General features: G+C 37.7%; 1 protein-coding gene and 2 long non-coding RNA genes across 3 annotated transcripts in view; all 3 read left to right on the forward strand.

Annotated features, from left to right (window-relative positions):
* Positions 1-24,731, forward strand: part of LOC118786488 (nuclear GTPase SLIP-GC-like) — a 76,949-nt gene that overhangs the window by 30,241 nt on the left and 21,977 nt on the right. The window lies entirely within an intron of this gene.
* Positions 10,300-11,071, forward strand: LOC118786490. The gene is made up of 3 exons (XR_005005342.1): positions 10,300-10,407; positions 10,681-10,789; positions 10,998-11,071. It is a non-coding gene; the product is annotated as an uncharacterized LOC118786490 (long non-coding RNA).
* Positions 19,703-20,538, forward strand: LOC118786489. The gene is made up of 3 exons (XR_005005341.1): positions 19,703-19,821; positions 20,017-20,125; positions 20,431-20,538. It is a non-coding gene; the product is annotated as an uncharacterized LOC118786489 (long non-coding RNA).

The following is a 24,731-nucleotide window of genomic DNA, read 5'->3' on the forward strand; positions in this document are numbered from 1 at the left end:
ACCTGTATGCAAACAGTTCATACATTTCCTCTGAGTCATTCTTCACTGTTTTTGTTGTCATGCCATCTCTGTTGAAGCAGGTTGTAATGGGCAGAGCTTTAAAACCGAAACTTTAGTATATCAGCTGTGTTTATAAGAAAACAAGTCCATCTTGTTCTGCCTTGTGGGCTGGAAAGGTATGATACAAAGGAAATCATGTTTACCAAGAATGATACAGAGGAAAACAAAATCTAAATTAACATAACTTGAGTATTAATCATAGTCTTTGTGTAGGAAACTTAAGTTTTTTTATGTGGAGTTTTGAGAAATCACTACTGAGCACAGCAGTATGGCGGTACTTTATTCATGAGAGCAGGTAATCCATACAGAGATGTGGTGATACTTTGTACATGAGAATGTGAAATTCCTGTAGCTATGTGGTGGTGCTGATGAATGTGAACAGGCAATTCCTGTGGAGGTGTGGTGGTGCTTTATGGATGAGAACAGGTCATTCCTATAGATGTGTGAGGGTACGTTACGGAGAACAGCTAATCCCTACACAGTCCCTATGTAGCGGAGCTGAAGTGATTAGCTCGTGTGAGTCCTGCGTAAAGCCTTAGGTAGCGGGTAGCAGGTAGCCGAGTGGTTGCAGCGGCTACGTCACTCCCCCTGAGACCTGGTTAAGTAGCGTTGTCGCCAACAGGCTAACGGCAATTTGCCTTTAGCTCAACTGGCAACGACGCTGGCTTTAAGGGGTTGGCAGCGAGCAGTAAGAACCTCGGTTCGAAACTCGCTCGCTCGCCGACCCACCCGTTACACCTACTCTGGTTTCTTTTCACTGTTTTTCTAAATTGTAACAGCAAAACCTCAAATACATAGATGTGTAATATGGCATTTTAAAAGGGGTGTGATAGAGATACTGTTTGAGACCATACATATGCTTTTATTTAGATGTTCACCCTAGCACACCCTAATGTCAACTGCACCTTACAATGTGGATATAGCATGCCAAATGCATGTGTAAGATTTGGGCAGTGTACTGGAATCTCTAATCTGTCTGCCTTATTGTTACTATAAATGCAAACCTTAAGAGAAAAAGATTTCATTAGAGCCATTTAAAGACACCAGTCAACTCTCCGCTTAAGGACAGGTAAGTTTTCACAGCAGTGTACTGTCATACAGAGTCATACTGAATCATTGAACAGGATGCAGTCTGGTACTCTGCTTTGTGCTATGTCACTCTTTACTGCACTCTGTATTGTATTGCTATTTCAGGGCTCTACTTCGCTCCATGTTGTTATTTCTTAGTACTCTACTTCTTTGCTACTCTTAAGTACTCTTCTTAGTACTCTTCCGTGAAGTATCTGTCTTTTTTAACTCTGTTCTGTGTTATTTTACTTTTGTAGGATGCTGTTCTGTGATACCTTTATGACTGCTTCATCTTGTGTTTAAGGCAAGTATGCTCTTAGTACAGTTGGCCAGGACCAAACAAATAACAAATTACAAGGCTAGCAATTGTATTTCCAAATTGGGTCTTTGAGATCCAATAATGTAAAATGTCATCTCTTCAAATTCTTGCAGGGAAGAAGACTGAAATGGATAAACTTATATGAGCAGCACCTTTCCTCTTAAACAATTCTCTCATAGAAATCTCATTGTTACTAGATGACAACAATGGGTAGTCATCAGTCTGCAAGCCACCACCTGATTATCATCTATTGCTCTGTTTTATATGTTATCTACGGGTTTAAAGGGTGGTCTAGATATTCAGCTTCTTATTATAGCTAGTTATGGATCATAAATTAATAGCTGGTTATTACAGCCAGCTACCTAATTATTATATTACTTTGCAGATAGGTATTATGGATAGCAAGCAAGTTATTTTATCCAGATAGCCAATATAATTAGGCAGGTAGATAAATCACCAGCTAGCCTGCTATAATTGCTGGTGCATCTGTAGCTCCCAAGTAGCTATAATACATTTTTTCATGGGCATTTATGCAAAAGCTTAAATGGATAATATTATATGCTGTGCATTCAATTTATGGTGACAGAATAGATTAACCACTCATGTACTGCGGTTTGCATTTATGCAACAAATGTCTGGTATATTTTTTATTTTCGTATTTCTCTGCATGTTTAAACTGCTGAGCTGTCTGCATATAATGCCTATGATACAAAAAGCTATGTGTCATCAGCTCCACCCCTGCTGTGAAGCAGACATTTACACAGACCCACTCAAGGTTGGGGTGTGGGCACAACCAGCCTGTCCACTCACCTTCTACGGAACATTCTCAATGTGGCAGTTGGCACACTCCAAACCTGGGGGAGCGAAAATAGTTTTTGATCGGCTGTGCTGTATCGTTAACTTTAATGGCTTTTCCCTATCAAAGCACCATTACATTCTAATCAGTATTTGATAATCTTGCTGTAGGCGTAGGCTATGTAACATAAATAAGGTTAGCTAAAATAACTGAACTAATTCTTGTTAGTTGTTTATCTAGTATAAGATAAGAGTATTAAAAACAGATTAATGTTTTGAAGAAAGAAAATGGATGACGGAAAGGTTGAATGTATTTATACCAAAAGGGTGGCAGTGGTTGTACACTGTTTTAAATCAAGTTCTTTAAATTTTTTCTCATTGTTGTCCCATAACTCTGTTTGCACTTGCCTGAATGAAATCCTAGGTTTTGTCACATACATGTAGGCCTACAGCATCTATATTTTGAGGTTATGGCTAATGTGTAATATCCATTGGAATGTATGAATGCATGTATCCTTTTCCGTGTTTTCTATGACACACCCTAACGGAAAAGACAATGCAAACATATGCGAGCAGGGCTGCTTATATTAATGGAAAACGAAACAAAACAGATCAAACTCCAGACGGCGAAAGAGCCGACATATTAGACACAGATTGACAAGAGCTGAAGATTTTCAACCCTCCAATCAAGCATTGGTACGTTCATTGGGCAACCTATTTTCAATCCCGTTAAAATGAATTCTTCATAGATTGATGGTAACGTTTCATAGTCTTTCAGGGTAAATGAGTTGTCTGAATTAAATGCAATTTGTTTAATTCCTCAATTTCCTAAACAGCAAGTTAAGATTAATACCAATCAGTTGTACGCAATTGTTTAGGGACAAACTAGCATAAAAGTTTTTATCCCCCCCAAACATTGAACGACAAGGCATGTTCCTGTTTCCCCAGCACTTACTTGTTAAGTACGCTACAGTCAGCATTGTTCTAACACTGCACACGTTACCCTGAACACAAGAATCGAGACACAATATATTAGCCATTATTACACCGTAATGTGTATATTTCAAAGAAATAACAAGTACATGTGTAGTGGGATTAATATTGACATTATTATTTCTCTAGTATTTCATATCCATGTTGCTGGGATTAGCTATTTTTAGTTCTCTGTGGTCACCTATCTGCTTTTATTTTGTTGAATTGTTTCGGTGTTCTTCCTGTGTTGAGGCATTTTGGGATTTCAGTGATTCATGGGAGGTCACTTAAAAAGGGATTGTGGCTAACAAAGGGTTAAGTCTCCTACGCATCCATATTTCTCCCCTTTTACTGTTTTAAATCTTAAGTTCTTTAAAATTGTTCTCATTGTTGTCCCCTAACTCCGTTTCAACTTGCAACTTGAGTGAAATCCTTGGTCACATACATGTACAGCATCTATATTTTGATGTTATTACAAATGTGTGATATCCATTGGAATGTAAGAATACATGTATCCCTTTTCCGTGTTCTCTATGACACACCCTAACGGAAAAGACAATGCAAATATATGCGAGTAGGGCTGCTTATATTAATGGAAAATGAAACAAAACAGATCAAACTCCAGACAGTGAAAGAGCCGATATATTATTAGCCACGGATTGTTTGTTATAACCTAATACAAGAGCTGAAGATTTTCAACCCTCCAGTCAAGCATTGGTACGTTCATTGGGCATCCTATTTTGAAACCCATGAAGATGAATTCTTCATAGATTGATGGTAACGTTTCATAGTCTTTCAGGGTAAAACTTAGCTCAAGCTAGCCGTCTAAAAGGCATTTATATTTGAATTTTATAATATTTTATAATAGTTATATTTGATTCTTTGAGGGCTTGAGGCCAAAGATCGCATCGTATCTCTGGTTGGCGATATAAAATGCAGATGAACTGTGTGAATCTTAATGGAGTTATGATAAAACAGCAGGTGCCCTTGTCAAGAGGACCGATAGTGATCGCAGGTCATGTTGTGATCGCGATCGTCAGATATTATCTGATTGTCAAAGTCCATGTAGTTGTCTGTTCCCATACCTAAATTCGAACTAAATGAAATTGTAGTTCTTGTCACACACGTATCAATGGAGGTGGTTACAGAGGCACAATGAAACAATCGACATGCACCATTTCCGTGTTCTCTGTTACACACCTTAACGGAAAAAAACACAGGCACACATCAGGGATGGGCTGATCAAGCTTTTGTACGTGTTGTGGACAAAATGTTTTGTAACCCAGAAAGATTGATTAGTGATTGATTAAGGCGACACTGGGTAGTCTTGAAGGAGGGTTTTTCGCTCAAACATGCTGTCTAAAATGCGTTTATATTTGACAAAATAGTTAAATCTGATGGCTTGATGTGAGGGATCTCACTTTATCTTTAGTTATGGTAAAAGATTGAAAGTAACCATGTTGCAGCTCAATTTGATTGTTTGAAACAGCGCAGGTCTGTGACAGTGTTACATTGTTCACTGTGGCCGCATTTAGGGTTGCCACCTGTCCCGGTTTTGCCGGGATTGTCCGTTTTTTTGAGCGACTGTCCCGGTTTTTTTGCGAAAATGTACTTCTAATAGTTTCAAATAAAACCTCATTTGGTTTCCTTCTACTGCTATTCTGTTTTCTTCATGGTTATGTTTATACATTTAATCCTGTGCCCGTAAACGGGTAAAAACGGGTAAAACCCAGCGACGACTGGCAATGTCTATACTTTTATTTGATTGGTAGCGGATATACGAAAGCTTACCTTATTGCCCAGCAACTGCCCGGGCTGTCGGTCTGCCGCGCGCAAGCACATCCACGACCACACCGTGAGTTCAGTTGCAAGCTAGAGGTAACGTTATTATTATTTTTTAAACTTATTTATTTAGTCATTTTTCGGACGAGCCACCAGCGTCTTGTGTTAGTCACATTGTACTCTGCAGTACGTTCTTGTGAAAGAAGTATCCAATCTACAAACAGAATTATATCTAAATGGCTTGGCTTCTGCAAATGAAATGACAGTTTTAGTTGATATTATTCAATTTTCATGTCATAGAATATATGATTGATTTTTATTTCTAATAATAAAATAATTAAATGTTTCCATTTTAAATTTGCATCTGGACACAATGGACCAGAGCGAGGTGGTGTCTCAGGTACAGAGGCTCAGAAGGCAAGGAAAAACAACATATGAAATGCAGAAAAATAATGTTTTCAACCATCACTCATAAAATGAAAGGGCATACACAAACAAACAAAAACAAACCAGAAGCATCCTGCAGGCAGCAGCTGTGGGCATGTTCACACAGCTCTGATTTTGGATGGGGACTCTGAGGTTTAGGGATCAATCTGAGACATGCATGTGCTTGTTGCAAAACACTACCAGCATTGCAGAACCATCTCATGACTGCACACTGCTTAAGAGGCTTTTTATAGTGCGAGTGTAACACTGAATGCATGGTCTTGCCCAAAAATTACATTCATTGTATGGAAAGTATTAATCAGATTCATGTATGTCAGTATGTGTGTCATGGAAATAATGGTACACGTCTTAAACTCGTGAATTATTTACATAAATTATAAAATTGTTATTATAACTCCCTTGTTTTTTGTATTTCACACTCTGCTCCAATCAGATTTCAGTCACAAGTGCGTATGCCAACAGTAAAGTCTAATCACCAACAAACTTTTTTCACCCATGCTGTTCAAAAGAGGACTGTTAAATGATACTGTATGATAGGCTATTGGATGATATTCTAGGAAATGACAGGCTTTCCCAGTTAATTATTTCCTATTTTAAGCTCAGGTTTACATATTACATAGTCTTTAAGATGTCTTCAAAAAGCAGATTTTAAATGTCCAATGGTGACAGACTCCCTCAGCTCATTGGATGAGTGAGTGGTGCTGGAGTGGAGCTTCTGTGCACTCTAACAAGGTAATCTGAAAATGACCTACCTTGACCTGTGCATTAACAGCGATTGGTTCATAGTCATCCTTCTCAGCCATGAAGTTATTGACAGTCAGAAATGTGTCAGTTACATCCCTAATCAACCAGCATAGTATTGAAAGTATTGAAAGTAGAAAACTTACATAAGCACGTGCCATGGAAATACAGGGAATATTATATTATATTATTATATCTGAGGTCAAAATAAAAATTGTATTCACAGATGATCTCAAGACATGTACTTTCATGACACATGCTTTGATAAATTGTATACGTTCTATACTGTCTTGGTTAATAAATGATCTTTTCCTAGGCTATTCATTGTATTTCATTTGTTTGTTGTGTGCTAGGTAATTCCGGTAACTGCAAAGTAATGAAAATTAGCTCTGAAGGTAAGAGATGACCACACAGTGGAAGCTTTGATATATTTCCAAAAAGGAATTGCCAGTCAGCAAACAGTAGTAAAATAAACTAGTTCAGTCCCTCCTTTTAAAGTTGCCACTCTGGCCACTCACACTGCTAGCTATGCCTGCAAGCCCCATGGCTATTTACAAAACAATCACATGACTAGGGTGGGGATAGTGGCAGGGCATGTCTTTGTTTATTTCATTTTTTCCACTACTTTGCCGCTACTTGCGACAAAAATGAGAGACATGAAAATGAATTTAAAATAATTTGCAAAATGTTGAACAGTAGTTTAATTAAATTACATTGGGTATGTAGCTACAACCACTCCTTTAGCTCAATATTTCCTTGAAATCTGGTTCTAGCTAGTTCTAGCTAAAGTTATCACAATATAACTCTTCAGACAGACAATATCAAGGCATGTTTGGCTTAGGTTAAAACATGAACCAAACAGGCTCAGGACAGTCAACAGGATTTTTATTTTTTTTTTTGTTGTCAAGTGTGTCATCAAGCTTTATGGGTGTATTTAATTACTATTTTTAACTTTCCCTCTCAAATAGCTTTGCTCAGAAACATCACAAGTTCCTGCATTGAGCTCTGAAAAGGGAACTGTTAACAGAAAATTCCTTCAGTACTTAAGGTACTTGAAGTACTCATAGTATATATAATTTTTTTTTCATTCACTCTAGTTATGCATTGTATGGCTTGTATAACAGCCTGCCTACTGCCACATAGTAGTTTTCCATAGACTGATGTAGTGGTTGCAGAAAGCATGCCTGTCTGTATGGTGATTGAAAGGAACGATCTTTTAGAATAGTGAACCAGTACATGCATTACACTGAAGATTTAGTCATTTGCAAACTGTGCAACTCTGCTGGCTTGGCTTGCAGATTTTCCAGTACTTAAATTATAAAGTTTAAGTGTTCATAATAATGAATGACATTCTGAACATGCAACACTTAACATTTAAAATAAAAAAAACATTTCAACTTGATATAAAATGTCACTTCTTGCTCTTCTGTGGACACACATGATCTGTTTTGGCTGCTATATCTTGTGTGATACATTCAAAGGTGAAAACTAATTTTATGCATTTCCCCCTTGGTAGGACAGTGAAGACACTGCAGACTTTTTTCCAGGTACTACTACGATGTCCGAAGCAGGTCCCTCTACTCAGAGGATAGATGCAGTGGCATTTGCAGTGCAGTGTGGGGGTGCTTCCCCGGGCACATATGCATGTCCATGGAACAGATGCAACTGCTGCCAGCACATGCGGAAAAACATTGATCAATTTCAGTGCACGCTTACAAAGAAATCTTACAAAATCACTTCAGTTCTAACTTGTAAGACATCAAACCTAATCTACATCATAGAGTGTAAAAAATGCCAAGTGCAGTATGTTGGAAAGACTTCAAGCTCTCTGCAGACAAGATTCAGGAGCCACAAGGCCTCCATTGTGAAGAAACAATTTCGACCAATCCCAGACCATTTCAACAGCGCTGGGCACTCCCTGGACGACCTGGCCATATTTCCTATTGAGCAAGTCATTGATCGCAAAAAGTTAGCTGAAAGGGAGGTGTACTGGATTGGAGAGCTTCAAACAATAGACCATGGACTAAACCTAGTGCCATACATTAGTGGTAAGCATGTTTGATATCCAGCACATACTAAATTATATAATAGATTTGGATGGCTGGAGTGTTTTTTTTTTTTTTTTTCCAACAAAGGGAGGAGGGATACAAAGTGTTTCCACAAATATTGATGTTTCACTTTTCGTAAAGCACTTCCCCCAAACTCGTGTAACAAACAGTTATTGATTATATTATATGTAGATACCACTAGTATTAGGGATGTATTAGTCATGAAATTTTGGTTGATGACTAATTGTAGGACAAGTAAGTGCAACTAATAGTTAAATGATCTAAATTGTGAGATTACTATTACTTTTGTACTGTTATTGTAGTTTAAGACAATGGTTTAAGCCTTTCCAGTTGGGTGTGGACTTTGTTGTTGTATTGGACTTTGCTATGAGATCCATGTTGCTCAGTGTTTGATACTGCAATAATAAGGTCAGGAAAAAAGGAGAATCAATATGGAAAAAATACAAAATGCAACAATAATATAAACGTTTTGCATTTGCCATTACAGCAAGACAGTTGGAACAGGCTGCTAACCAAGAAATTCCAGTGGGACCAGATGAGGGGACTTCAAAAGAACCCAACAACTGTGAGTGCATAGGAAGTAGGGGTGGGGCATGCATACCCAAACTCTGTCTCTGCTAGTGCTGACGTTAAAGATCTCCTGTCTGATCTCCATTTTTACGAGTATTTCTGAAAGGCTGTGCCCAAAGACACCACTGGAACATCATAGGCTGTTGACAGAGACAGATAACAGCAGACACAATCATTTATTTTGCCAATGACTCTACACTTGGGAGTGAAGCAGACAGTTTGGAAGTTAGTCACAAAGGGCAGACACTTTGTAAAAAAAATTTAACATGAGCAAATGTGAAGTGCTACAATGTATGTAATTACGCATAAAACTAGAAGCCCCTATGAGTGTTTTTAGTAAATCAGTCCATCACATTAGAAGCAGGAGGGAAGAAGGGAAGAAGACTCTTTCAGATACTTTACAGTCCTTTAATTCCGTAGATGTGTTCCTGAAGAACACCACATTATGGTAAAATCTAATTATAATAATCCATGATTGAATGAGAATTAAGGGTTCAGGTACAGAAGGTTTCAAAAACACCAACATGACTGACATGTTTCTTAACACATTTCTTTACCACGTTTTTTGTTATTTTATAACCTTGTTTACAATAACATATTCTAGCCTCCCATTCTTACTTCCACTAGCACCACTATTAAAAAGCATGAGTTGTGTGTGCAGGCTGAGCAATGACTGAGGTGCATGGATGGCATCTGGAAGCAGCATCCAGCAGCAGCCCTGCTTGTTGAGATGCTATAGCACATCAAAGCAGTCGCACAACTGCGCATTCCTCTTTGCACAACATAATTATGTTTACGGAATCATGTTATATCTAATCTGCAGATGCTTTGTAAAAATGCTCCTCAATACATTCATCATATTACATCCTGTTTACGTTTTGAAAACAGGCCATACAGGAGAACAGTTTGTATCAAATGAAACATCATGGAGAGGCTCAATACATGTACAGCAATCTCTCTGCAAAAGGAGACTTTTAGGAGAATTTTAATAAAGTTTTAATAAAAATGATGAAAGGAATTAATAATATGGGCTACAGAAGCTATTTCAAGTTAAATTTCAGGGTGTATGAAGGTAAATTTCTCACTGACATTCACTCAGTTTTCAATACCTGACATACCGTAGCTGACTAGGACTCATATAACTGAAGTAGAGGCCCTTAGTTTTAACAAGGTTTAACACAGGGTTAAACATACGCTACACCAGTAGTGCTGAAAGTGTGGCCCACAAAAGTGTATTTAATAAATAAATAAATATGTATGTGGGTTTGTGTACGTATGTAATAACAGGATCAATTCATTTACTGAATAGAGGAAAGACTAGACTGCATGTGTGTTTGTGTGTACTTGTTACAGTGTACACAGATGAGATACAGATCTACAGAATCCCTTGATTTCCATCTTTCTTCAGTCTCCTCACTTCCATTTTCTCCACTGTCTCTCTTTCACCCTGTAAATTTATTCATACCCAAGCTAAAAGACAGCACTGTGATGATGCTGACCAAGGGACTCCAAAAAAAAGAAGGAAGAAGAAAAAGAAAAGACGCACTGTTTTTTCTGATGAAACGGAGCGACTTCTCCAGACCTGTGAGTGTCCCGCCTGTTGTTCCATACCCCACAGCAATATTCTCAAGTGGTGTTATCCTACGCTGTTCTAGAGTACATCTAAACCAAGAAGTCAGAAGTCCGGAAGATGGATTTAAATGCTGATTCCCAAATATTTTTGTCTGGATTCATGGTAAATACATTTTAACCAGTGAAGTTAGTGTGCATAAAACAGCAGTGCTACAATGATGTGCAGAGCTCTAGTCTACTGATCAATGCATTTATTTTATAGTCATTTACACTCTCTGTTAATAGATGAAGATGTACTAGAGGATGGAAGACAAATTGCATCACAGATTTACTCCAAACTCACAGACATATCCTGCAGGACGGCTGAAAGCAAAACATTTCTGGAGGAGCTAAAGTAAAACTTCTTTTCTGTTGAATACTGTATTGTTTATAATGTCTTGATTGGAAAGTTCATTCATTTATTTTCACATGTATGCATATCTGCATATCTAGTTGTAATTGTGCACTCCAGGTCTCCCTTACAAAAGAGATTTCAGTATTATAATATCATGAAAAATGTGTGAATTATTTTGATGGAAAGGTATTTATTCTATTCCCTGCAGAGAGAAGACTTCAGCTTTGAAAGAACAGAGTTCAGAAAAGAAAATTTACATTGGATTATTTGGCAAGACGGGAGCAGGGAAGAGTTCTTTGATCAACACCATTCTGAACGAAAACCAGCTTCTACCCTCAGGAGGCTTGCATGCATGCACTTCAGTCTTTGTGCATATGCAGGCCAACACGGAGTCCAACAAATACAAAGCTGACATTGAATTCATCAGCAAAGAGGTATGCTACACAGCAGGTGCTTTATGTATGTAAATGACAGTCAAAACAGTGAATTAATTTGTTCAGTATTTTTTATAAACTAATAAAACACATGCTTGGCTCATTGATGTCACTCATTTCACTTGAAGCTGGTGCTGTAATTGACCCTGCTGGAAAAATTTTGCAAGCATGCTATATCAAAGTCTTGACTTTTTCTTCTTGGTTTAAAAAGGTTTTTAATGTTGACTGTGAAAATCTGAGCTAATAGGCCACTTCATGGTTCATTTCTTCCAGTTTGACTCACCTTATGATCTTCATTTTTGTACACTGGGAATTTGATTCATGTGTCATTTTTTCCCCAGTAAGGCCAATTTCAATCACATAACAGAGACATTACGATTCCATATTTACTAAGTCACTGCCATTTGTGAGAACTGATAAACTTAGAGGTTGATTAAAGTTCCTGGTGTTGGTAAAAAGTTTATGGTGAATGACAAAATTTTCAAAAGTAATCATGATTTCAGGACTGGGAGGCAGAGCTACGTTTCCTGCTGGAAATACTGTCTGACACAAAAGAAAATGACTGGAATGATATGGAACAAGGGAATGATGACCTTAAAACCATGGCAAGAGATAAAATTACAGCCATTTATGGAGCCGACGGACAGCAGAGAAATTATAGTGAATTGGTGGGAACAAAAAGGTTTCCGGAGATTCCGGATACAGGCTTGAGGACCCTGTCTTTTGAAAGCGTGAGTCTAACAACTTCTACATACAATTGTGCTCTCTAACTCCAAAGTGAATAAGAACATAAGAACATATTATGACAAGAACAGGCCATCTGGCCCAGCTAAGCTCTCCATTTCGTAATTAAAGAGTATCCAAAACTGCATCAAGTCTAGACTTGAACACAGCAGGGGTCTCTGCCTCAACTACATGACCTGGCAACCTATTCCATGTATTGATAACTCTTTGTGTAAAATAATATTTCCTTATATCAGTGTGGAACTTACTCTTAACTAGTTTCCATTTATGTCCTCTTGTTCTACAGACTGAACTCACCCTAAAAAATCTATTATAGTTAACCTTATTGAGTCCTTTTATAAATTAAAAAACCTCAATTAAATCACCCTAAGCCTGCTCTCACTAAGTCTAAATAGGTTAAGTAACTTGAGTCTTTCCTCGTAGCTTTTATATTTCATGCCAGGAACTAATTTAGTTGCCCTTCTTTGAACTTTTTCAAGAACTTCAATATCTTTTTTATAGTGCAGTGCCCAGAACTGCACACAGTATTCCAAGTGAGGTCTGAGTAAGGCATTGTATAATTTCAATATAATCTCCTTAGATTTATACTCAATACTTTTGGCTATATATCCCAGCATCCTGTTGGCCTTTTTTATTGCTACAGCACACTGCCTAGATCCTGTTAAGCTTGGGTCAACTATTACTCCCAAGTCTTTTTCAAATTGAGCACATTCTAGTTGTTTCCACCCATGAAGTAGTCTTGTCTAACGTTCTTATTTCCCACATGCAAGACTTTACATTTATCTAAATTGAATGGCATCTGCCAGGTATCTGCCCACTTTTGGATGCTGTTTAGGTCTTCCTGTATGACCTTATTTGATTCTGTACTGTTGGCTAGACCCCCTAGTTTTGTATCATCTGCAAATTTTACTATTTTGCTACTAACCTCTGAATCAAGATCATTTATGTATATAAGAAATAGCAAAGGCCCCAACACCCCACTTCGTACAGGACCCTGCTCTGATACAATTCCACCCACAGTTACAGTCTGCTTTCTACTAGACAACCAACTTCAAACCCACTCAGTGATAGCTCCAGTAATTTAATTTTCAATATGAGCCTCTTGTGCGGAACTTTGTCAAATGCCTTTTGAAAGTCCAGATAGATGATATCATAAGCTTGGTTTGAGTCCAAACATGCTGTAGCTTCCTCAAAGAAGTCCAGGAGGTTTGTTAAGCACGACCTCCCTCTGGGAAAACAATGTTGGCTATCATTTAAGACACCATTTTGTTCCAGGAATAATTCCAAATTATCCCTAATGATGGATTCCAGTATTTTGCATGTGATGCAAGTTAAGCTGACAGGTCTATAATTTCCTGGATCAGTCCAATCTCCTTTCTTGTAGATAGGTACTACACTGCCATTTTTCCAGTCATCTGGCATTTCTCCAGTAGTAAAGGATTGCTTAAAAATAACTGTCAGGGGCTTATAAATCACCTCTGCTAGTTCTCTGAGAACTCTTGGATATATTCCATCAGGGCCTGCTGCCTTATTTGTTTTAAGTTTTTGAAGTTTATCTAATACTTCTGCATCATTTAAATCAATTTCCTCCATAAGTCTCTGAGAACTGACCTGCACCTGAAGGCAAATGTGAAAACACTTCACTAATGAAACTCTTCACAAAGTAACTGTTTAGTGTATCAGCAATAGCTTTATCATAAACCATAACTCCATCCTTATTTTGTATACCTCTTATTTCATCCTTAGCTATCCTTTTTCAACCGTAATATTGAAAAAAGCATTTAGAGTTGCTCTTTGCATCTAGTGCAATCTGTCTTTCAAAACGCCTGTTAGCTTCCCTTAATTTTTCGTAACTTGAGCTTGCATATTACTGTATTCAATTTTATTACTATCTGAGCTCTCCAACTTAGTACCGTAGTACTTTATATGTTCCTTTTTATTCAGGTGTATGGATACATATAATATGAAAGACATTTTATATTTAAATATACCCGTATATATGAATTACAGTCCAAATATATTTTCTTTGAATAAAAAGCACCTAAATATTTTTTTTACAGGCTAAAGAACTGTCTCAAAAAATTGGCTGCTACATTCGAAGTGACAAAAAAAGTGAGAAGCAGTTCTGGCCTCTTGTGAAGCGTGTCACCATCTCCGTGCCTAACTGTCCAGCTCTCCTGGATCGAATTGTACTGGTGGACCTTCCCGGGGCTGGAGATGCCAATAAACACAGAGATGAGATGTGGAAAGAGGTACCGTCATTCTTTTATATAGTTTGATCATATCCGAAACCAACAATTGAGATCTTAATTATTCAATAGAAAGTTTGAAAGGTAATTTCAGTGTTCTCTGTCAATTTTTTATTGTAATGTTACTAGGGATGACTAGTAGAAAAACATGAACACTTGACCACAGGGAGTGGTGGTCTGTTAAAGGAAAAACTATATTGAGCATCCAACTAAAAACAAAGAAGTAATGTGTTAAAGGATGAGATGGCCCACTTTGCACTGGTCTAATCACTTCAGCCTGAAGTGATTAGATGGTGATGATGTGATAGTGTAGTCATTAAATATGGTCTGATGAAGGTGTCCAGAAGATCATTACAAGATTTATTTTTTTTCAAAATGACTGCAATTGCTTAAGGACCTATTTTATGTTTGTGCCTATTGCTGTTCATTAGCTCCTGGCTGAACTTAAATTCCTGGCTGTTCTCTGGATAACTTTGCACAGCAATTCAAAGGTAGCATTTTCAGGAAAGCTGACTGAAAATATTTGTGTCTTAGTGTCTTAGCCTGTGTTCCTCTGTCTGGATTGTCAATGACATCAACCGAGCTCTGTCCGAGAAGGTTGCCAGTGAGATCTTTGAGAACACTTTGAGAACCATTGCTGGGGGAGGAGAATGTCACAATATCACCTTCATCTGCACCAAAACAGATGTCGTCACTCCAGAGGAAATCAAAGAGTTAATAAGTTATTCATTCTTTTACCAATACTAGGCCTGAAAATAAGTCCTAAATATATAATTCTGAAGGCACTCAGATTTAAGACATTATACATCTGTAGTATGTTTTTTTTTTAATTGTCTACTTTTCCAATTTGTGCAGGAATTACAATATTACGGATTCAGACCTTGAAATGAGTGGAAGTGAGGTAAGAAGATTATGGCATTAATTTTGAGGTTGAAGTTTTGTTAATCATAATGGAATTAATGAGTTAATGATTCAAAAAGGTTTTTCATTTAACACATTGATAGAGGTCAAAATTTTTTTCTCAGGATTCTCCAGATTATGAGAATAAGGAAAAGCAGGCATGCATAACGTTCCGTAATGAGAGAGCGAAAGATGAAATCACCACACAACACAAAGAGAAAGCAAAGGTGAGCTCTTTGTAAGACAGATACTATTTAGTCTGTTTCACAGAGAGGTTTTGTGTCATGCTCTTCCACACTGAGAAAGAAGAACTTAAAAATACATACATGCATTACTGAATATACCATTTTATCCCTGAGTAAATACATTGAGTGAAGACAAGGCTATTGTTAGCTACCTGTATTCTTAGCAGGTAAAACCTCCCAGCTATTTACTTACATCCAGATGGAAATGTACATCATAGCATGTAAAACGGAGAATGATATATTTAATATATAACCACAACCATTTTTATCGTATGTGATGTGCATGTCAGTAGGGTTCTTCAGTCAGTTCAGTCTGCATTCTGTGATTCTGATTAAGAGGAACCACCACCACCTTCTGTTGGTCTGTCCATTTGATTGTTTTGGAAATTGAGAGCAAAGTACTCTGAGTAGAGTGGTGTGCTACCATTTGATTGTTGACATGCACAAATATGACTGTAATGAGGATGCTCTCTGTGAGAAAAGAATTCACTCGCATTTCAGATGACTTTGAGAGTTGCACAAGGATATGGTGGCACTAATTCAGGAGCCATGCTTGACAGCTTGTGTTTCTCTGCCCTTGACGACAATATCATGAAGATGGGACCTGTGAATCTTCATGAAATAATCTTTACTCCTTTCTTTATTCCTACACCTAAAAGGCTAAAAGGGCTAGAAGAGGTCTTTGAATAATATATCACAGATGTAGGATGTAGCTACCTGCACCACATGACCTCAGCCTACACAGGAAATGGACACCTTGTTATACTTTGGTGCAAAATAAACATGCTTCCAGTTCCATTTCCAGCTCCAGAGCAACTGTATTGTACAGTAATGTTTGAGTAATGATAATAGAATTGAATAATGCTTAATTTTAGAAACTTCTGCTTGGTGATGAAGGGGATTCAGATTTCTTTGATGTGTTCACTGTGAGTGCAGCAGAATTCAGGAGAATCAAACAAGGAAAGTCGTCTGTTCTGGAGCTCAATGAAACTGGTAAAGTACACATGAGAACACATACACACACACACACACATACACACTGTATATAATATATACATATGTATAGTGTAAAGAAAACGATGATGAGCAACAATAATGATAAATATATAACTTTTTCATATAACTTTTTACTTCATTCATTGTTTTACAAAGAAATACCATCGCTGATGGAGCACATCAAGAAACTGTACGTCCGTCATTCCTGGAAGGAAGTGAAAGATTATGTATCGGATCTTTCTGGAATCGTTTCATATCTTCACTTTTTAAAGGATGCCTGCAGTGCAAAGGTACATCACTCCATTGTGACTAATGTTTTACTGCACAAACCTTTATAAGTTCAAAATGAGCATTTTCTTTCTTGCTGAGCTACTGTGTATGAATATGTGTAGTAAAATCACTGACAGGTAGATTATACTGATGGGAATGGGCTGTGTGGATGTGTCTGTGTTGACAAAAAGTGAATAGCACCCAGTGCTGTTGCCGAAAGGTGAGTGGGTACCTTTAACAAAGTGGCAACAAATGTTGTCTTTCATAATTGCATGTTTTACAGTGGAAAAACAGCATGAAATGTTCTAAAAAAGAGCACAATTACAAATCAATAGAGAAAATGGAAACATGTTTCAAATACTGTCCATAACTAGGTCACATTACATTACATGCATTTAGCAGACTCTTTTCCACAGCGACTTCCATCACAAGAAAACATTCAATTTAAATGAACAACAATGTCGGACCAGGCTCATAACACTCCTAGACCAGTGAGTGTGAGCATAACATTATTCAAGCCCTACCAAGTATACTACGATACAACAGTCTCTAGAACACTATAATACGTCGTAGTACTACACCTAAAATGAGCAAGAAGTAGTAGGTGTTGGGGGTGGGGATAGAAGTAGACCTGAGATGCAGTCTGAAGAGGTGGGTCTTCCGTCTGTGTCGGAAGATGAAACATTCTTAAAACATAGAGCTAATCACTTTTTAATGTAAAGTATTTATATGCATTGCTTTATTACATGAGAAAAAATAGCGTTAACCAGATTCAGTTTAACTATTTGCATGTTATTGTTGTAAGTTGCCAGTGCCGTAGAATTATAAATAATTCAAATAACATTTTGTTGTTTTTTGGTTTGATTCTGTCTCATTTGGTCTTCATTTGGTCCCCTTTCTTTTAGAATTTGTACTTTGTTTGAAAGTAAAAACTGTGAAGCTGTATGACTTTAGTTGATATTAAGCTGATTACAAGACTCAAGGGCATTGTTTCACATCTGTAGAAGACATCTTGCTGAACATCTAACTGAGTTGTGCAGCCTTTTCTGTCAAAATGCTTTATGTAGTAAGTGCTATGATAATTCAAGGTATGAATTTCACTGTTAACACTCAGAAAGTTTTTGTTTCACTTATTACACCGTTGACTGAACATATAACTATTCTTTTTGCTTTGTACTTACAAACTGATTATTTAAATAATGTGTTAGTACAGTGTGTTCCATTGATTTGGATCACTATATGCTCTTGATTCATCAGTATTAGTAATTCCTATTAATGGAGTGCACAGTATTAATATGCCCTTCATGGTGTGATAAAACCTTACCTCAGATTTGAATATTTTAAGTAAAACTCTTCAACAATCTTTCAGGTACAGTGTTCACAGTCTCTAGAGTACCAACGACTTGAAAATGATCTGAATGCAACTGGTGAAACACTGCATCGGCATCTAAGCACAGTTTATGGCAGGCTCCAGACTAACCTGCAGAAGGGAGTGAAAGCAGCTGAGAAACACTGCCTCGGAAATGCCATGCAGAAAGTGCTGGAGCCAGTGAGTTTAAAAAAATCAAGGTTTTAATCAACATGTAACAGACATCAGTGAAAACATTTACCCACACCCAGATTTATAACTGCACACATGAATAGGGCCCCACTTTTCCTCGACCATGTGACCTGTGGGGATTAAACCTGAATTTTGATCGTATCCTTCTGGTTTGCTGTTGGAGACATGCTTAGTTACCTAAGTGGGGCCCAAGGTGGAAGACTACATGTGAATGGTTTTATTAATGGTACAATAATTTCACCATGGGGTGAAATAAGAGTCTGCAATAGTACAGCTTTTATTAGAACCCATCCATTTATGTAAAAAGAAAAAAGACTACAGCAACCACTGAACACCTTTAAGCAACAACCCCCAAACAATGTCTTTGGTGAAACACAGAAGCTTTGTCACTATAGACATCCTCCTAAGCATGTACCAGATTCATCTAGAGTTCTGAGCCACAGCCTATTTTCCAACACTGGAATAATGCAATAGAACCCACCTTGTTTACCAGCTAGGAACAGGCTACTTTGTCCCTAGCCTCTAATACAAAAGTTCAATCGAGAAGTTGCATATGTTAATTTATTTTTCATTTTGCATTTGTTTCATTTTTCATTTGTTGTTTTTGTTCTCATCTTCATCAAGGGATGGAAGGACAACAGAGGCCACCACAGGACACTCAAAGCCTTGTGCAAATGTGATGGATATTACAGGCAATGGCGATATAGTTGATCTAAACTATACTCTGTCAGAGCCCATGTACAAAGAGATGAATGAAAAGAACATCTTTCTGACGACCTTTGGGTGAGTGACACTCATCTCTATTATTGTTGCATGTCTTTGTCAGTGCTCCGCCTCCTTAGCTGTTGTGTTTTTGTTTTTCCTTGCCCATGTGCTTTTGTTTTCCTTGTGTTTTAGTCCTGCCCCGCTCCCCGCCCGGTCTCCGCCCGCCTGATTGCCTGCACACCTGCTTCCCATTCCCTCGTCAGCCCTGCCCTATATCTTCCCTGCTTTTCCCTGTCCTGTTGCTAGTTCGTCACAGTGTTTTTCGCCTGTTTCATCCCCGCCGTTTGCGTTTTGCTTCTGTCTGCCTGTTTCTTGTTTTTTTTGACCCTGCTCGTACCCAGACCTCATTTTTGCCTGCCTCCTTGCCTCGTTCGCCTGATTGCCTGCCTGTCCGGTTCCCGGCCTTGCCTGCTCCAGTTTCCCGATCCTCGTTCTGTCCACGGACTGCCTTCCGGTTTTCGACCCTGCCCGTTTTCTGATTAGCGATTCTGCCTGACGATTCCATTAAAGACGCTTGGAACCCGAAGCTCCCATGGTCCGCGCCTGAGTCCCTGCCTGAGCCCTGACAGTCTTGGTTTCACTAGAGCCTCTGGTCATCCCGGCTAACTTTTGTAGACCTTTGCTTACCATAATGCACTTGCAGTACTTTAGTAAATCTGGCCCCCATTGATTACAAGGTTTATTTTTGCTGTAACTGGAATTTTGTAAACATTCATCTTTGAATTGTCATTAAAGCTTTCAATGTTCAAGGAGGTCAATTAAAGGGAACTTTGAAAGTTTTCAAGAGAACTTCATCAGTAGTGAGCTTCTACAAAGTCACAGAAAGAACAGAGAGATGTACCTACGGCTGGTGTACATTAGGACGGAGGTAAGAAGGAAGGGTTTTTTATTCCCCTCATACTGCTGACTCTCAGCTGCACTCAAATATTTAATGCACTGTTTCTAAGTGTTTCTTGATTTCTTGATCACATTTCTTGGATATGCACCCCACATGTCATACGGATTTCTAGAAATTACCTTACAATTTCAGCAATCTGATCATCTTCTTTTTAATTTCAACTAGCAAAGTAAACTGTTGAAGAATCTGGAGAAGGAAATCCTTAAGAGAAAGAAGTCCATCTACAATTCTGTCAGTGATTCAATCAAGGACACCATGCAGTCGACATATGAAGGTAGGCCAGATTCTTTTACAGAAATGATTTATTTTAGTTGTATCAATAAATTGTGTGTTTGACTGTTGTCATACATGATTATGAAGGAATAGACAGTTCTCCAGTTCCTAAAATTTGAAGAAAAAGAATTTTCAGGTTTAATGATTATTTTAATGGCTGTATCTGTGTTTGAAATAAATGTAAGAAATGTAATGTAATGAACACCTGAAGTCAAATTAGACACTAAAAATTATATTGTGTTACTATGTGATAGAATATACACTACATTCCTTGCAGTGGAATCTAATGTGAGAATTCATTTTCAGAATGTGTTGGAATCACTGGAAGATCTGCTTTCACTGAAATTCAAGGGAAGCTAAAAAATAAAATTGAATCTTCCAAAAACACCATGTTCAAAGAGGCCATGGAAAGGATGCTGAAACAGTTCAGTGGCCTGCAGGTTAGTTTTCTCTGGAAAATTCAAATTGCCTTCATGGGAAATTTACTTTCAATGACTCAGGATCTTAATTCAGTGTTTTTGTAGCATTGTGGTCATTTAAAACAAGGGAGTGGTAGTGTTTGACCAACCTTTTTTGTTTTATTCAGTCATTGCAAGCTGCATCAAAACTGCTACTACACTCAACTGTCAAACTAATATTATGCACTCCTGTTTCACACGCATTCCATTTTCTTGTATATAAAATTTACTCTGTCCATCTTCATAGACAAGGATTGTGAAGGAAATCAAAATAAAGATGAAGACCTCTCTGATGGTGGCTCTAAGACAGATCCCTGATGATGTCACTGATCTCCCAGGTAACCAGCTTAAAGGACCGTAATGAGGAAGATCGGAGTATCCAATGTTCAAACTATGTCTAATCGTAGTGCATTCTGTCTGTAACCCAGTGTAACTACTAGTATCTTATGTTTTATTTTAGCTGTCTGGAGCTCACTATATTTAATGAAAAGAAGTGTGAAAGGAAACAATGATAAAATATGTTAATACCAGCTTTAATGAGTTACTTTGTGTTATTGCATTGCAATAAGATGGAATCTGAGCCCAGTCATTTTTTAAAAATACAGGTAGATCCATTCATTTATTAGCCCATCAGTACACATTATTATTACTATTATTATTGTTGTTGTTGTTGTTGTTGTTGTTAGCAACAGTAGTAGTGGTATGCATGTTCTATGGATTTTCAAGGAGCAAATTTTGTACTAGCTGAACCAATTCAATGAGAGTTGGCAGTAACAATGTGATTCTTCTTGTCAGATGTGGAGGAAGAAACTGAAATGATGAAACGATGCTGTGAAGATTTAGACCTGAGAATTTTCATTTAAAAGACCAGCACACATGGATGAACATCATCAAAGCTGCGCTTTCAGAGAGCTGTGACAACTGTCTCAGTCAAAAACAGCAGAACTGTTAAATATTACATTATACACTTGATAATCTGTTATGCATTCACTCCTCCTACTTTTATATATTTTTATATTATGTATGAAAAAAACACCCTCAAAAAATAATTGAAGTGCAGTATCTGAGAAAAAATCTAGTTTGGAATCAACTGCACATCTTTTCTCCTAGAAGAGTTTGTGTTTAATATGCAATTTCATATGTAATTTGAAATAATCCCCTCTGAGAGGACTTCTTATTTGGACGTACCAAGCGTGCACAAATCAAATTACTTCATAATCTGCACATTCTGATGTCAGTACACACATTCCGTGATGTCAAACATTGTGACATCATTCCATATTGACCATGAGTGATGTGCCTCTGTGTCTGCCAGTCAGAATTGCTAACAGACAATACTGAATTCACCTGCCAGTTCACTTGCTGGTGTAACTGGCCCATAATCCTGTGGAAAGTTGCTTTTTTGCATTTATTTCTCCTGCCAGATATTTTTCATAGTTATTAGTGTCAGCACTCACTTTTAAGTTTTGCATTTACAGTAAAGGCTGTGTTATATAAACTATTAATACATTTCCGAGTTATATGGTTGTGTAGAACATAGCAAAGACATAGTATTCAGCTTGCATGTAACATTTGTCTTTCCTTTGATGCTGTTTCTAAAAAAAGTCCTTTTGCTGATCAGAGGAGCCTCATTCCATACTGCAGTAAGCCACCAATAATCTAGTTCTGAATTTTATTTTCCTGTGTTTTAGATTAGAATTTAGAGATGGAAGAAGTATAACTGATGCTTGTCTCTTATTTGAATCATTTGCTGTTTCTCAAAGTCAAGGATGCTTCCTTGGTAGGACGGGTCCTTCCAAGTCAGGTCCTTCAGAGGCTAGGCAAGACTCCTTCCTAGCATTCGGAGAACAGATAATGGAACAGTCTAGCAAGTGTGCAGGTGTGCGTCATTAATCCAAAAAGGTCCCGCCTTCAGTTCTGCGCCACAGACTCTTGTAAGTGCGCATGGGATTGTGGGTGCTTTAAGGACACTGAGGATACATGCTATGCATCCTTGAAAATTCTCTGAACGAAGGACTCAGTCAATGGTAGAATTCGAAGCATCCTTGACATCTAAACTATTAATACATTTCCGAGTTATATGGTTGGGTAGGACATAGCACAGACGTAGTATTTCAGCTTGCATGCAGCATTTGTCTTTCCTTTGATTCTGTTTCTGAAAAAAAAAAGCCTTTTTGCTGATCAGAAGAGCCTTAGTCCATACTGCAGTAAGCCACCAATAATCTAGTTCTGAATTTTATTTTCCTGTGTTTAGGTTAGAATTTAGAGACGGAAGAAGTATAACTGATGCTTGTCTCTTATTTGAATCATTTACTGCTGTTGTCAGACAGTTGATAGAAAGCAACAAGTCCACAGCACTGTATGGTTATGACATCATAATCTCTAATATCCAAGCATTCTAGCGGTATTTTGAACAATTCTGTTTGCATTTTCATGATCATTGCAGTAACAGGTACTATGAAATATCCTTAAAATTTTAATATAACCTCATGTTCATTATTAATTTCAAATATGTATTGCCATTATATTCCATTTAAATAATACATGACACAGTTTCCTGTGATAATTTTAATGTTTGTACTTGCTACTGTTTTTCTTTCTCCTTACTCACAGTCAAATTTTAATGTGTAATACAGATAAATGAAAGAGTGAAATGTTAATCAATAGTGAGATACTGAAAAGTTTTACTTTACAAAGATTGTGTAAGAAAGTATATGGTCAAGAGAAGAAGGTACCAGGATCATGTACAGGCCAGCAGCCACAGCACCCTTTTGCCCTTTTCTCTGTAAGTGAAGTAGTCCGTTGTGGCTGGGTATCATGAGAACTTGAATGGAACACCTGTCGGTAGTGTTCTTTGTAGAACAATAAGGGCCACTCTTTTGTGGAATAAAACTTTCTTTTTTTTCCAAACTCATACTTCTGCTTCTTATTACTTTTTCATGATCATCAAGTGACAAAGTGAGTAAGATGGCCGGTTGAAACTTTGCTCTTCTCCAGACCTTTCCTAATTTGATAATATGAATCATTGAAACCTGAAGTAAAATTTACTGAAGTGTGTCTAACCTTTAATAATTATGTCTGAATTGTGAGGAAGAAAGTGGTAAACAGTTTCTGGATTTTTTTTTTCCATCAGCGAGGTGTCAGCATGAAGGGCAGAAAAAACAAGTGCGAGCACAGTTCCAAACAGAGCACAAGGTAGAGGGGGGCTGGTTAAAGCTGTGAAGTGCCACAATATTTCCTAAGTAATTAGCATGTAAAACCACAATGCAAGCTTTACAGATGTATGCAGAAAGTTAATGAATGTCGGAAGATTGATTTTAAAAAAGCAAGTAAAAAGAATCACTTTATTTTACTGTCCTGATCCCTTGGAATTACATAGTAATTTCCAACATTCATTCCTAGTGGTGTGTAGAAACAGCTTGCTGTCACAGTTACTGGTACACACAATTACTGGTCACATAAATGTTACCATTTACCATACCATAACCGCAGTCAGGGAATGGCTATTGAAGACAGGTACGTCGGAGCCTGCTGGCTCCACCATATAAGGACTTCCTGGGCTTGTTTCCTGGCGCGTGCCCTGCTCAGTGCGGGGAAAAGCGAAGAGGGCGTTGGTGAAACGAAAAGAAACGAAACTGAGTGTATTACTTGCTGAAGAGTAGCTGTAGTTGCTGAACTTGCCAAAAACTTTGGGGTAGGTCATTCTCAAGCCTTTTACAACTGTACAATTCTTTTGTTCCAGTATTTTATGTTAAATCAATTGCATTTCAACAGCATTTATTTACACATTAAAATTCATGTGCCGTTTGTAAAATTTCGGTTTAGAAGTGAATGGGGGTACAAATTCCAAATGACCCTTGACAATTCATAGAGTTCTATGGGATGAAACCCGTGTGACTCACAGCAGGGGAACCTAAGTGATGACTTTGCTCATTTGACTTATGGTAGCCCTAACTGAAAAAATATTAATTAATCAGATCAAAAAAGTGGGACACATGTTTCCTATGTGTGAACTGTCAAACTGGTTACAATAAGGAACCTCCATGTTTTGATTGTAACCTGTATGCAAACAGTTCATACATTGTTTCTGAGTCATTCCTCACTGTTTTTAATGTCACTGTTTTTGTTGTCATGCCATCTCTGTTGAAG

This window comes from Megalops cyprinoides, chromosome 12 (genome assembly GCF_013368585.1).
Source record: "Megalops cyprinoides isolate fMegCyp1 chromosome 12, fMegCyp1.pri, whole genome shotgun sequence".
Lineage (NCBI taxonomy): Eukaryota > Metazoa > Chordata > Actinopteri > Elopiformes > Megalopidae > Megalops > Megalops cyprinoides.